Raw genomic sequence first — 15,662 nt, forward strand, 5'->3', positions numbered from 1 at the left:
ATCCAGACTTGCCTACCCGGGATTCCGGTGAATTTCTTCAAGGCCCGACTACCTCTCAATATCAGACCTGTGGTCCAGTTGTTTTTGTGAAAATGTGAGAGATTTAATTACAAAAGAAGAGAACAAAAGAACAATTGCTAATTTGCAAAGATAATTATGGGTAGGCAGGCAACAGCAATCATAGTGACCGCCTGTGGAAACTAAGTGTAGTACAGCACCTGCAGCATCCGGCGCGGCCTCGGACTAAGATTTCGATACGGTCAGCCAAGCCTGCTCAGCGGCAGCGCTGATCACCGGCACCGTTATCAGGGAGTCGCTTAATCTAAAACGTCTCTAATTTCTCCGTCGGATCCGTTGGTGGGTGTCCTAAGCGTGTTCCTGCGACCTGTCTACGGCTAGCTATCCGGCTGGAGTATTCGTTGTTGTTATACTACTGTTGGTGAACCGTTACGTGCTGACGGTATTCTATAAGGGCTGTCACCTGCTCTGGTGTAGAGACTGTTGTTGTTACGCCATTCCGTGATTACACACGTAACATTTTGTACAACTGACACTGAAGTATTAACATGAAAATACAAAACAGATAGACCTGAATATGAAGAATATACAGAGAAGGTTTGGAAGGAACAGGAAGGAAGGATCAGGAAGCCGTGCAGAGTAGTGTAGACGTAACAAAACCTTCACTTTTCGAGGAATGACCCTGTTGTGAAACCAAGCAGATACTCAGGTACAGAAAATGTGCACGCAGAGAAAAATTTTCGCTGTCCACAAAATTCTGTTTTGTTTTCATTTCTCTTCTCTCTAACTTGTCATATGTGTTTTGCTTAAAAACTGTTCACTTTCTGTCATAACAACGGGATTAAGATTGCCACTTAGTTTTATATTCCGGTTTATGCCATCAGTAAGAATTTGCATGCAAAATCCCAGGTTTGGTTTCCGCCCAGAGAAAATAAAGTTTTCGAATGTTCTTTTAGAGGCTAGGGGTAGCGTCTTTGATTAGTAATCAAAACGTTCCCGGTTCCAAGTTCTAACTCCGCAGCCGCTTGAATTTTGAATAAAAATCATCATCGTTGGTGGGAGAAGACTTTTGAAGTAAGAGATCACGCTCATTCTGCCAACGGCCTTGTCAAAGAGGGCGGAGGTGCGGACAGAGTTTCAGGGCACTCTCTTCTCCTTGGGGTGGTAAAGTGCCTCTAAAGGCGGAAGACTCAGCAATGATCAACGCCGTAAGGATGCAGAAGGCAATGGAAACACACTTAATGTGCATCCACAGGACATGTGGCCTGTAAATGAAAAAGTGTCATGATGATTTCTCAATTGGTAAGAGATTCCGGAATAGTCCCCAGTTCGGATCTCCGGGAGAGGACTGCCAAGGTGAAGGTGACCACGAGGAAAACGCTGAATAACCAACGAAAGAATCGGAGTGTGGACTGTCAGAAGTTTGGACGTGCTAGGGAAGCTAGAAAATGTGAAAAGGGAAATGCAGAGGCTCAGTCTAGATATAGTGAGGGTCAATGAAGTGAAGTGGAAGGAAGACAAGGATTTCTGGTCAGATGAGTATGGCGTACTATCAACAGCAGCAGAAAATAGTATAACGGGACTCGGATTCGCTATGAATAGGAAGGTAGGGCAAAGAGTGTGTTATTGTGAACAGTTCAGTAATAGTGTTGTTCTTATCAAAATCGACAGCAAACCAACACCAGCAACGATAGTCATGTACACATGCCGCCCTCGCAAGCTGAAGATGAAGAGGCAGAGAGAGTATATGAGGATACTGAACAGGTAGTTCAGTACGTGAAGGGAGATGAAAATCTAATAGTCATGGGGGACTAGAATGTGGTTGTAGGGGAAGGAGTAGAAGAAAGGGTTGTGGGAGAATCTGCGCTTCGTACCAGGAATGAGAGGCCAGCGGGCTTGTGGCGGTGGTAACAGCGGTTCCCGTCAGATCACCTGCTTAGAACGTTCTTGGGCTTGGCTAGCACTTGGACAGGTTAGTGTCCAGGTCTGCCGAGCGCTGTTGACAAGCGAGGTGCACTCAACCCTCGTGGCGCCGCCTGAGGGGCAACTTGACTGGGAAGTAGCTGCTCCGGTCACGAAAGCCCACAACGATTAGTGGAGCGGTATGTTAACTACATGGCCCTCCATATCCGCATCCGGAGAAGCCTATCACCTGAGGATCACACGCTAGTCGGTTGGCACCGTTGGATCTTCCGAGGCCTTTTCGGTTGGAGTTTAGTGTAGTTTTACTGGGAATGAGAGGAGAGAAAGACTAATCGAGTTCTGCAATAAATTTCAGCTAGTAATAGCGAATACTGTGTCCAGGAATTACAAGAGAAGGCGGTATACATGAAAAAGAGCGGGAGATAAGGGCAGATTTCAGTTAGATTACGTGATGGTCAGGCAGACATTACGAAATCACGTACTGGATTGAAAGGCGTACCCAGGAACAGATATAGACTTTCTCTCCTCCACCCGAACAGCCCATGAAAGTGTAACGGTACCGACCGGCCGCCGTGTCATCCTCACCCACAGGTGTCTCTGGATGCGGATATGGAGGCGCATGTGGCCAGCACACCGCTCTCCCAGCCGTATGTCAGTTTACGAGACCGGAGCCGCTACATCTCAATGAAGTAGCTCCTCAGTTTGCCTCACAAGGGCTGAGTGTACCCCGCTTGCCAACAGCGCTCAGCAGACTGGATGGTCACCCATCCAAATGCTAGCCCAGCCCAACAGCGCTTAACTTCGGTGATCTGACGGGAACCGGTGTTGCCACTGCGGCAAGGCAAATCACAATTTAGAAGTGATGAAGCGTAGGCTGGAGTTTAAGAAACTAGTCAGGAAAAATCAATTACAAAGAAGTAGGATATGGGAGTACTAAGGAATGAAGAGATCTCCTTGAAGTTCTCTAAAGCTGTACATTCTACGATAAAGAGCAGCTCATTAGGCAGTTCAGGTGAAGAGCAGTGGAGATTTCTAAAAAGGGCAATCACAGAAACTAGAAATAAAAAATAGATACAAGCAAAGTAGCTGCGAGGAAACCGTGGGTATCAGAAGAAAAACTTCAGTTGATCGATGAAAAACGGAAATACAAAAGTGTTCACGGAATTTCAGGAATACAGAATATAAGTCACTTAGGAAATAAATAAATAAAAAGTGCAAGGAAGTTAAAGCGAAATGACTGCATGAACAATGTGAAGAAACCGAAAAAGAAATGATTGTCGGAGGGGCTGACTCAGCATACAGAAAAGTCAACAGAACCTTCGGTGAAATTAAAAGCAAGGGTGGTAGCATTAAGAGTGCAAGGGGAATTTCACTGCTAAATGCAGAGGAGACAGCAGATAGGTGGAAAGAGTACACTGAAGGCCACTATGAGGGGGAACGCTTATCTGATGTGATAGAAGAAGAAACAGGAGTTGATATAGAAGAGATAGGAAATCCATTATTAGAACCAGAATTAAAAAGCGCTTTGAAAGAGTTAAAATCAAATAAGCGAGAAGAGATAGTTAACATTTCATCAGAATTTCTAAAATCATTGGAGGAAGTTGCATCAAAACAACTTTTCACGTTGGTATGTAGAATATGTGATTCTGGTGATATACTATCTGACTTTCAGAAAAATATCATCCACACATTTCCGAAGACTGCAAGAGCTGACAAGTGCAAGAATTATCGCACAATCAGCTTAAGAGCCTACGCTTCCAACTTCCTGAGAAGAATAATATACAGAAGAATGGAAAAGAAAACTGAGGCTGTGATACATGACGATCAGTTTGGCTTTGGGAAAGTTGCTGTTACCAGAGAGCAAGTTCTGACGTTGCAGTTGATAATGAAAGCAAGACTAAAGAAAAATGAAGGAACTTTCATAGGATTTGTCAAACTGCAATAAGACAATGTCAAATGGTGCAAGATGTCCGAAATTCTGAGAAAAATAGGGGTAAGCTATAGGGAGAGACGGGTAAAATACAACATGTACAAGAGACAAGAGGGAGTAATAAGAGTGGAAGACCAAGAACGAAGTTCTCGGTTTAAAAAGGGAGCGCTCGGGTTAAAAAGGATGTAAGACAGGAATGTAATCTTTCGCCCATTCTGTTCGATGTATACATCGAAGAAACAACGATGGAAATAAGAGAAAGGTTCATGAGAGGAATTGAAATTCAAGGTGAAGGGCTATCAATGATAAGAGTCGCTGATGAGATTGCTATCCTCAGTGAAAATGAAGAAGTATTACAGGATCTGCTGACTGGAATGAACAGTGTTATGAGAGCAGAATATGGAGTGAGAGTAAACCGAAGAAAGACAAAATTAATGACAAGTAGCAGACATGAGAACAGCGAGAAACGTAACATCTGGATTGATGGTCACGAAGTAAATGAAGTTAAAAGAGTTCTACTATCTATGCAGCAAAATAACCCATGACGGACGGAGTAAGAAGAATATTAAAGCAGGCTAGCACTGGCAAAAAGGGCATTCCTGTCCAAGAGAAGTCTGCCAGTGTCAAACATAGGCGTTAATGTGAGGAAGAAATTTCTGAGTATGAACATCTGGAGTGCAGCATTGGATGGTACTGAAACATGGTCTGTGACAAAATCGGAACAGAAGAGAATCGAAGTATTTGCGATGTGGTGCTACAGACGAATGTTGAAAATTAGATGGAGGATTGAGGAGGTTCTGCGCAGAATTGGAAAGGACAGGAATATATGAAAAACACTGATAAGAAGGAGGGACCGTTAAGATACCAGGTACTAGCGGGAGCTGTAGAAGGTAAAAACTGTAGAGGAAGACAGAGATTGGAATATATCCACCAAATAATTTAGGACGTAGGTAGTAAGTGTTATTCTGCGATGAAGCGGTTGGGACAGAAGAGAAATTCATGGTGGTCCGCGTCAACCCACTAAGAGGACTGGTGATTCAAAAAAAAATTATTATACCACACGGTGTGCTGAAGGGCAAAAGAAACACCTACCCAAATGAATCTGGGTGTGGTAGATCGTCGTACTAGCCACTCATCCATAAGTGTCAGCAACAGTAACAATATTTATCACATAATTACTTACAAAGCAGAGGTAAAGATAAATTGGAAGAGGACATATTTCACAAATTAAAGAAAATGCTAAGGAAGGAGAAACAATAGTAGTACTTTTAATACATTTAGAACAATTTATCATATATTAGGGCTACAACTTTGCTTCCGTTATTTTACAATAATCGCAAGCAGTGTGCAGGTGATAGGTCGTAAGTGTCTTTCAATAAGCTTAGGCATCTGTAAGCATGACGCCATCAAAATATTAATCGATTTGTGATTGCATCATAAAGCTGGTCTCGATTGAAAATGTCAGTTTACGAACCGATTTCTCGTCATTTGCGAGAAGTTTTAATCTTCTCGTTTAACATGAAGAAATCTGTGGTTGAGGTTCATAAAATGCTGGGTAAGACCTAACGTGAGGCATCTACTAGTGAAAGAACGTGCAGAGAGTGGTTTCAATGCATCAAGAACGGCGATTCTGACGTCGAAGGCCGGCCTTAGAAACTAAAACAGACGAAAAACAACCACAGGAGATTGTCGTCGAAAGCGGTTGATGAGTCAGAGCCGAGCACTGGAGGACAAAAGGCCACAATACGGTGGCAGACATGAAGATGTTATTCTGCAGCATGACAGTGGTCGACCCTATGTTGCAAAACCGTTCAGAACATACTTGGAAACGTTCAAGTGAGAAGTCCTCCTATTCCAAATTTTTCTTTGGTTTCCTCTACTGCTTGTTCAGTGTACAAATTGAATACTATCGCGGTAGACTACAACTCTGTCTCACCCCCTTTTCAACGACTCGTATAAGTGCGTCTGGTTTCTATTTCGCTACCAGTATTTTATCCTCGCTATCCTCGGAATCACGAAGAGAGTACTCCAGTCCAATCTGCCTTAGCAGGATCAAGTATGCACGAGATTATTTTGTGATTTTCAGGACAATGAAACCCAGAAACACTCTAAATGGGGTTATCGTTGACTGTAGTAGTTGATCGCAGCAATCTAGCTTCAGAAACATTAGGTACGAGAACACTGGCGGAAACCCAATTTATTGGGTTAGCATCAGTTCTTGTCAACTACAAAATAACTAATAACTAAATAACAAAATTATTACTACTTTGTATTTTCTATGAAACAAGGAAAATTACCACCGTGCAAAATATCTCAAAGCGATTGTCTTGGATGAGAAATTGGTTGCACGTTAACTGTACCATGAGATTCCATCAATGCATTTGTGTAAGACGACGAATTTCTTAGGTTTATTTCACACAGGAGGACATGGAGAGAGTTGAATCGATTCGATTTACTTTCATACGAGAGTCACAGGGCTTCGACTTCGACTATCTGTAACCATCGTGCAGCCTGTAAAGCAAATAAAAACTACAGTAAGCCGCTTGCCACCAGCCGTGTCGTCACTGGCTACACAAGCCTACATTTTCGAAATTATTGTCAGTAGTTTCCTCAAAAGTAGGTGTTCTAGAATAAACTTTTATGCTGATTCTGAAAGCAATTCATTTTGTTCGATCTCGTCACGACTTCTCACAAAACAAGATCTCGTATTTTAAAGATTTAGGTAACTGAAGTTCAAATATCAAATATCAGTCGAGGTCCACATTTTTATGCTTATTGTTTTATTTTTTAGATGCATAAAAAATACTATGGACTGTGCTCTTAGGAATATTGTGAACTCTCTGTTCCATTCAATTTTTAAACTTACACCCAATTTTTAAACTTTCTCTTTTTTTATTCGCAGAACCTCCACCTTTACTGTACCTCTTCAGTATCCAGCTACAGCTCCCATCACACATTCATTCTAACTTTCCAGATACATCTTCTCTATCTTCTCATTATCCTGGTGGATGCATTCTCCTTGCTGACCACTGTTAGGTCCCAGATTTTCAGGGCAGTAGTCAACATGTGAGAGCAGAAACTGGACTTTTACATTCATGTTAAACCACAACTTATCGATATTTTTCAACACTGTTTTGACAACGTACTTGTAATTTCGATTTTTTTTATTTCCCACAAACTTATCAGTAACAGACCTGAAGGGAGTCGACATCTTTTTTCTGTAACATTCATTGCATTCTCGAATTCGGGATCCTTCAACAGTTTGTGAATTTGAGGTCTAACGAAACTTCCAGCTTTATGTTTCTCTTGACCAGACTTAAAATAGATCTCGTGGAAGGGCCCTTACAAACTGCTTAATTAAGCGTAGTTTGTTATGTACTGGAGGAACACATAATTTTTTGTAGCCTACAAGCAGTCCACGCAAGAGGTTTTGTCCCAGGCACAAAATGTTAGCGATTCGGCCGAATCCTTACAATTTAATTCTTTGCCCAGTTACCTTGCTTACATTAAAAGAAAGGCATTTTTGTGTAGCGAGCTTGCTGTCCTTGTGAAATACTTGTAACTAAAACTAAACTAAAGTAATTTACATTCTGAAAATCTTGTTCTTTATAGAAGAAAATCAAGGACAGTTTTGAAAATAGGCATAAAAATTTAGTTAAGGGAACACATTTAAGTTCAGTCTCTGATATCATGCAGATTGATTGTCCCTCTATTTCTGTACACATTCTCAAGTCAGCAGCTATATTGTTTCTACCCGCTTCCCACTGTTAGTCATTAGTATACAGTGTGGTAAAGGGCTGCTGTGCGTATGTGACTTTATTTAACGTAGTAAGTTCCACTGCAGAAGTTTAAAGGAGCCCAGTACCGCGGCACTGTACCACATCTGATAATTCAAAGAAATTGAAAAAGATGGAAGTTTTGGAAAAGATATTTAGAATGTATAAGTGCGATTCGGAGAGCTGCTACAGGTAAAAAAATCAGACGAGAAGAAAGTCCCATATGAAAATATTGCGGCAACAGCCAAGAATTAAAACGTATTGTCGCGTAGAGAGATATGGGGATTGCTGTAAGATCCCCAATTACCTTCTCTTCTGTTCTGAGAAAAACATCTAATCAGTACAAAAGCGCATTATACACCAGTAAACAAGAAGCACAGCGTCACAAAACAATATAAGCAATACACAAAATGAGGACTTACTGTGTTCTCCCTGGATTATTAGGGTGTAACGTTATGGTAGCAGCGAGTCACAGAAACATCCAAGACCACCTCGACTCTCGTCTCTGCCCAGTGTCACATGGCGCCCTCTGTACTCCCCGGCGCACCACTGTTCAAATGTGTGTGAATTACTAAGGGACCAACGAACCACTGCCTCTCCCCGCCATAGTACAGGGTAGGAAATGTACTTTATTTATATTAAAAAATACATGTATCGCAGTCCCCGGCGCCCACGTGGAAGCGGTCGGCAAGCTGGCTGGACAAAGGTTGGCACGACAACAGACCCTACCTGTGGCCTAGGGTCCACCATTCTCTGCACCCTGGTAGGGTAGCAATAAGCAGGCAGGCGGCGAAAACAAGCAACGAACATCACCTGTCCCAATCACTACTAATAATTTATTACAAAAAATCCCTTTTGCTTGAGGATGTTTCGACAAAATGAAACGGTAATCAGCACATACACCAATCGTCCTGATTTGGAAAGAGAATTTGCTTATTGTAGTAATCGCGTCTCTTTCCGGCCAGTTATTTGATGAATGGTTTATAATCACAGACCACAGAAGCTTCTTGTTGAACATCCCGCAGTCCTATGGTTAATAATAAAAGACACCTTCCCCATTAACCTTCGAGGATCTCTGACTGTGTATTCGAATCTGAATCCAGAATATGCATTATACAAAATCACACTACTCTAGGAACAAAACAAACTCGAGATTAGTGGACATAGCATATGTCAGCGAGTTACTGCTATCTAGATATCCCCACGTACAGAAGTAGCAGTGCAGCGAGCAAGTGGCCGTCTACCAGGTTACATACAAAGTGAACCTTATACGCCGGCCGTCGTGGCCGAGAGGTTCTAGGCGCCTCAGTTCTGAACCGCGCTGCTGCTACGGTCGCAAGTTCGAATCCTGCCTCGGGCATGGATGTGTGTGCTCTCCTTTGGTTAGTTCTAAGTCTAGGGGACTGATGACCTCAGATGTTAGGTCCCGTAGTGCTCAGAGCCATTTGAACCATTTTTTGAACCTTATACCTAGGAATAGAATGAACTGTGTGTTTAACCCTATTTAAGAATGCGTAGGTGTATTAGATAGAGACTAGCACTATAATACGACACCCCACTCGTCCAAAATTTGTACACAATGGCTCCAGGAACACTCTTCTGAGTTTAAGTGCTTCCGCTGGCCACCAAACCCTCCAGACAGGAACATTTCTGGGATACCTTACAATGTGCTGTTCAGAAGAGATCTCCACTATCTCGCACTCTTACGGATTTAGGGACATCCCTGCAGAATTCGTGGTGTCAATTCTCTCCAGCACTACCGAAGACATTAGTTGAATCCATGCCACGTCTTATTGCGGCACTTCTGCGTGCTCTCGGGGGGCTGATGTACCAGTTTATTTGGCTCTTCAATGTATGAAGTATGTTGTGGCTGTTCTCTGGAACTAACGTAGGAAAAAATGGTTGAAATGGCTCTGAGCACTATGGGACTTAACATCCATGGTCATCAGTCCCCTAGAACTTAGAACCACTTAAACCTAACTAACCTAAGGACAGCACACAACACCCAATCATCACGAGGCAGAGAAAATCCCTGACCCCGCCGGGAATCGAACCCGGGAACCCGGGCGTGGGAAGCGAGAACGCTACCGCACGACCACGAGATGCGGACAACTAACGTAGGGATATGGATCCGGTTTCTATTAATAGATAGATTAATTCACGAGGAAAGTTGTGTATATAATTTTTATCAATATTTCGTGAAACTTGGCTGAAATATGATGAATTAAAGTATGCCTCTAGACAGCAGCGAAGCTTGAGCAAAATCCACGTTGGTGCTGATGGTCTACCGATAAAATGTGTGCATGAAAACCGAAAGGCTGTTCTGTGGGATGGGATCCGAGCCGGAATACTATTTTCACTGCCTTTTAAGCTAGCTCTTAGCTTTCAATCACGTGGACATTCGTCAGCAGCAGAAAGTGGTTTGCATTCCATGTTGAACTGTACGAGCAGGTGTCATTTTCACAGTATAATTCAAGTTGTAAAGTGCTTGCTTTAGGTGCTGCAGTAAGCCAGCAATCGGCGTGTGCTGCTTAAATCGTTCAGTTTATATGAAAGTTATGATATTCAGGTACCTAACGTTGTGTTCTGATTTTTGATCATAACTCTACGCAGTGTCCCGTGAACGAAATTGCTGTTAGGCCAGATAAAATGTCGGGCCGTAGATACTTGGTGCTACCTGCTGGAAGCCGGAGGGAGAGAGGGGGGGCGGGGGGAGGGGTGGCAGGTCTCTAGTTAGCTTGTAAACCAATGCATATGTTCAGAAAGCCCAATGGTAATTGTAAGTAATACAGAAGAAAAGGAAAAATAGTTCATTACAGGAGCCCGTGGTGTGGGGAGTTAATCCCAGTTCTCGAGGAAACAAGTGTATGGACAAATATGATGCCCATGTAAAAATGAAGTGAGTGCCAGTGGCGTAATACATAGCATCAGTGTAATCGTTTGTGAAATAACTTCGGTCACTTGACTTTTTGAGTCAGTCCTGCACAGTAATAAATCGAAAGTCTTGTTTACATATACGATTTTTCGCTATTTGTTTCACCGTCTCACTTGCCTGCTGTGGCTGATACTTTTGCTGCAGTCCCACAAATGGCGGCGCCACATACAGGGTGGCTGTAATTAAACTTTCACCACTTGCGAGGGCTGCCATGAAGAACGAGTGAGCGTTAGACATTGAAACTTTGTGAAAAAATTTGTAAGAGCAAGTGGAAGACAGATAACAAATAAACCATTGCAGCAAACACATTTTAATTTCCACATGGGAGGGTAACATTTGCCAATTGCGTACCATCTTTACGTTCTAGGCTACAAACGTTGCTCAATGTGACGACCATCTGCAGCCATGAGAACCAGAGAGTTTGTACGGATTTCATAACTGTTCGCAGCACATTTTGAACCGTGTATATTGGAAAGTTGAGCTGTCGAGACATAGCTCGTGGAGAGCTTGAAGATGTCACATTGCGTTCAACATTCTCATCCATGGCAACAGTCACTTCTTCAGCAATTTGTGGCGCAGTTGGCTATCGGCCTCTCGGAAACCACTTTCCAAATCGCCAGTTAATTCGAACTTCGGAATCGTGTTCTTCCACCCCTGTGCGGAAAGGGGATCTCTCCGTGCTCTTTTAGTACCTCGATACTCGCAAAGGGCAGGACCACTGTTACTGCTGTTTCGATAAAACAGCTTTCCGAGTTAAGCCCTTCTCACCATGTTCAGACCACGCTGACTGTCTCCAACTGCAATGCACACTGATGCTTGCGTTGCAACCGTACGACGACGTACCAGTACTGGCGCATCACGAGAAGTCACGACACTAACAGTACTAACAGCGCAAATCTTGAACCGATTTAAGCTGAAAAAAAATAGTTCCAGTTTTGGCCACCAGGTGAAAATCTGGCGCTGTTAATGGAAGAAATATATTCTGGAGGTATGTTGATGATACCTTTGTAGTTTGGCCCCATGGTGAAGATAACTTGCAAGACTTCTTAAGACATCTGAACTCCGTCCACGATCAAATAAAGTTCACAATGGAAATTGAAAAGGAGGGATGCCTTCCATTCTTGGATGTTCTGGTTCGGCGCAGAGAGGATGGCACTTTGGGACTTGAAGTCTATCGGAAGCCGACGCACACGGATTTGTATTTACGTGCAAATAGCTGCCACCATCCTGCCCAGACGATGAGTGTTCTTCGAACTTTGACGCATAGAGCGCATATTATTTCTGTCGAAAGTAGTCTGCAAGATGAACTTTCCCACTTACAAAGAGTGTTTGAAGACAATGGGTACTCCCCACAGCAAATGCAGAAGGCACTGAAAATGAAACCGAAAGAGGCCACAAAGAAAGCAGAAGAAGACGCAACCTTTAAATCGATGGTCTTCCTGCCACATGTGGGTAGCCTCTCATCAAAAATAGGACGGATTCTCAGCAGTCACAAAGTAAAAGTGATTTTTCGTCCTCCACCCAAGACAGCTGCACTCGTGGGCTCCGTCAAAGAAGATTTGCTGCTCCGAAAATCTGAAGTTTACAAAACTCCATGTGAATGTGGCCTTTCTTACACGGGACAAACAACTCGCACTGTCCAAGAAAGATGTACTGAACACCGGAGGTACACACGACTTTTACAACCTAACAAGTCGGCAGTGGAAGCGCACTGTATTGACACTGGTCACAGAATGTTGTATGACAACGTCGAAATTTTGGCAACTACATCATCTTTTTGGGACTCGATAGTGAAGGAGGCAACTGAAATTCGACTGACGACGAATTTAATTAATACAGATAGTGGTTTCAAACTTGATAAATCATGGAATCCGGCACTTGCTGTAATAAACTTACGAAGACGTCGTCACAGTGCAGCTCACAATGATATATCGACATCCCAACAGAGATCGACTGCGGAGTCATAGATGTTACTCGCGCATTGTGCACGTCTGTGCCGCCCACCAACGTCTCTGGAGCATTTGCGTCTGTGGCCGCATGCGCAGTTGCGCGGTACGCGAGTATAAAGGAACGAAGCGAGCACTGGAGCGGCAGTCTTGCGGCTCACTCTGTAGATGGGTGAACGTTATACAGCCGAAATATTAGAAGAAGAAGAAGAAGAAGGAGAATTCTTGCGACTGCACACCCGAAACTTAAGGGAGCAATATAGAAATGTTTCCATATGTAATTGATCCGAAATGAGACATGGGCAGAAAAGGTCAAACACTGGAGAAAGGCATAATGTTCATTTTATTATTAACCGCCGCTTACACAGTTTGAACATCGGATAGGTGGCGTAGATGCTGCATCCGTAAAACGACGCTATCAGGAGTTACCGCAGCAATTCCGGTCGAATCTGAACAACGTGTTCCAGTACACTGGCCTTCACATTAGGTAGAGACTGAACGTGTCCCTGGTAAACGAGTTCTTTTAGTTATCCCCATCCCCAGGGCGAAAAGTCACATGCATTTGGAAAAACTCCGCATACGACACGTTCGTGAAAGGTCGCATTAAGCAGATCTTTCACTGGGCTAGCGACACGAGGTGTTGCCCCTTCTTGCACCAGAAGGGAGGTTTCCACACAGCTGCGCTCATCCAAACCAGGAATCTGAGACTGTTCAAGGAGGTCTCGATAAGGTGCAGACCTCATTGTACACATGACAAGGCGTCTGGGTGTATTCCGTTCGAAGAAGAACGGAGAATGAAGGTGCTTGTAAATCGACACCATTCAGTCGCTTCTGGCGAGAGCAATGACTCTTTGTGCGCAACACGCGGGTTAACATTACCCAAATTCGGCATTTCTTTGTACTCAAAAAATGTTCAAATGTGTGTGAAATCTTATGGGACTTAACTGCTAAGGTCATCAGTCCATAAGCTTACACACTACTTAACCTAAATTATCCTAAGGACAAACACACACACCCATGCCCGAGGGAGGACTCGAACCTCCGCCGGGACCACCCGCATGGTCCATGGCTGCAGCGCCTGAGACCGCTCGGCTAATCCCGCGCGGCTCTTTGTACTCATTTTTCCCTGTAGTGTAAAGTGTGCTCGTCACTCCGTAGGATATTGCCCGGCCACATGTAATACCAGAAACCGAAGAGCAAATTCAGAACGTTGCTGGGGATCATAAGGTTTCTGCTGCTGCACACTCTGGATCTTGTACGGATATCAGTGTAAGCAGATCAGAAAACTTTCCATACTGTTGACCATGGCATGGACAATTCTTGTGTCAGTGTATAAGGGCTAGCACTAGCCGGGGCACGTGCTGCACGGTCAGTAACAGCGGCAGCAAGCTGCTCAATAACTTCCACGGGGATAGGACGACTTCTCTTCCACGAGCCGCACACGTGTTTCAGAATTTCATTATCATCTTCTTTAAACCATTTAATGACATTGGCCTCTCCTCAGGGGTTTAAGCCAGCGATACTTTTTCAATGCAGCACCGTAATTGCTGCCGTTCATATAAAACAACATTAACAGCGCACGGTCACTGTTCTCGACAGCGACACTGTTTACTCACGTCAAATGAGAGCGTAGATGTCATACCGTACAGACCCAGATTCGCACGTGGTGACCAAAATTGAAATTACGCTACTGGCACGTTGAAACTGCTACACCACGAAGATGACGTGCTACAGACGCGAAAATTAACCGACAGGAAAAAGATGCTGTGATATGCAAACGATTAGCTTTTCAGAGCATTCACACAAGGTTGGCGCCGGTGGCGACACCTACAACGTGCTGACATGAGGAAAGTTTCCAACTGACTTCTCAAACACAAACAGCAGTTGACCGGCGTTGCCTGGTGAAACGTTGATGTGATGCATCGTGTAAGGAGCAGAAATGCGTACCACCACGTTTCCGATTTTGATAAAGGTCGGATTGTAGTCTATCGCGATTGCGGTTTATCGTATCGCGACATTGCTGCTCGTGTTGGTCGAGATGCAATGACTGTCAGCAGAATATGGAATCGGTGGGTTCAGGAGAGTAATACGGAATGCCGTGCTGGGTCCCAACTGCCTCGTAGCACTAGCAGTCGAGATGACAGGCATCTTATCGACATGGCTGTAACGGATAGTGCAGCCACGTCTCGATCCCTGAGTCAGCAGATGGGGACGTTTGCAAGACAACAACCATCTGCACGAACAGGTCGACGACGTTTGCAGCAGCACGGACTATCAGCTCGGAGACCATGGCTGCCGTTACCCTTGACGCTGCATCACAGGCAGGAGCACCTGCGATGGTGTACTCAACGACGAACCTTTTGGTGCACGAATGGCAAAACGTCATTTTTTCGGATGAATGCAGGTTCTGTTTACAGCATCATGATGGTCGCATCAGTGTTTGGCGACATCGCGGTGAACAGACATTGGAAGCGTGTATTCGTCATCGCCATACTGGCATACCACCTGGCGTGATGGTATGAAGTGCCATTGGTCACACGTCTCGGACACCTCTTGTTCGCATTGACGGCACTTTGAACAGTAGGCGTTACATTTCAGATGTGTTACGACCCGTGGCTCTACCCTTCATTCGATCTCTGCGAAATCCTACATTCCAGCAGAATAATGCACGACCGCATGTTGCAGGTTCTGTACGGACCTTTCTGGATACAGAAAATGTTCGACTGCTGCCCTGGCCAGCACATTCTCCAGATCTCTCACCAATTGAAAACGTCTGGTCAATGGTGGCCGAGCAACTGGCTCGTCACAATACGCCAGTCACTACTCTTGATGAACTGTGGTATCGTGTTGGAGCTGCATGGGCAGCTGTACCTGTACACACCATCCAAGCTCTGTTTGACTCAATGCCCAGGCGTATCAAGGCCGTTATTACGGCTAGAGATGGTTGTTCCGTGTACTGATTTCTCAGGATCTATGCACCCAAATTGCGTGAAAATGTAATGACATGTCAGTTCTAGTACAATATATATGTCCAATGAATACCCGTTTATCATCCGCATTTCTTCTTGGTATAGCAATTTTAGTGGCCAGTAGTGTAATTTGTTTTCCAGTGTAACTCGGTTCCGCATTAGCGT

At 44.1% G+C, this 15,662-nt stretch overlaps 1 protein-coding gene across 1 annotated transcript in view; it reads right to left on the reverse strand.

The window, feature by feature from the left end:
- Positions 1-15,662, reverse strand: part of LOC124798744 (UDP-glycosyltransferase UGT5-like) — an 83,643-nt gene that overhangs the window by 2,118 nt on the left and 65,863 nt on the right. The window lies entirely within an intron of this gene.

This window comes from Schistocerca piceifrons, chromosome 5 (assembly GCF_021461385.2).
Source record: "Schistocerca piceifrons isolate TAMUIC-IGC-003096 chromosome 5, iqSchPice1.1, whole genome shotgun sequence".
NCBI classification, from domain to species: domain Eukaryota; kingdom Metazoa; phylum Arthropoda; class Insecta; order Orthoptera; family Acrididae; genus Schistocerca; species Schistocerca piceifrons.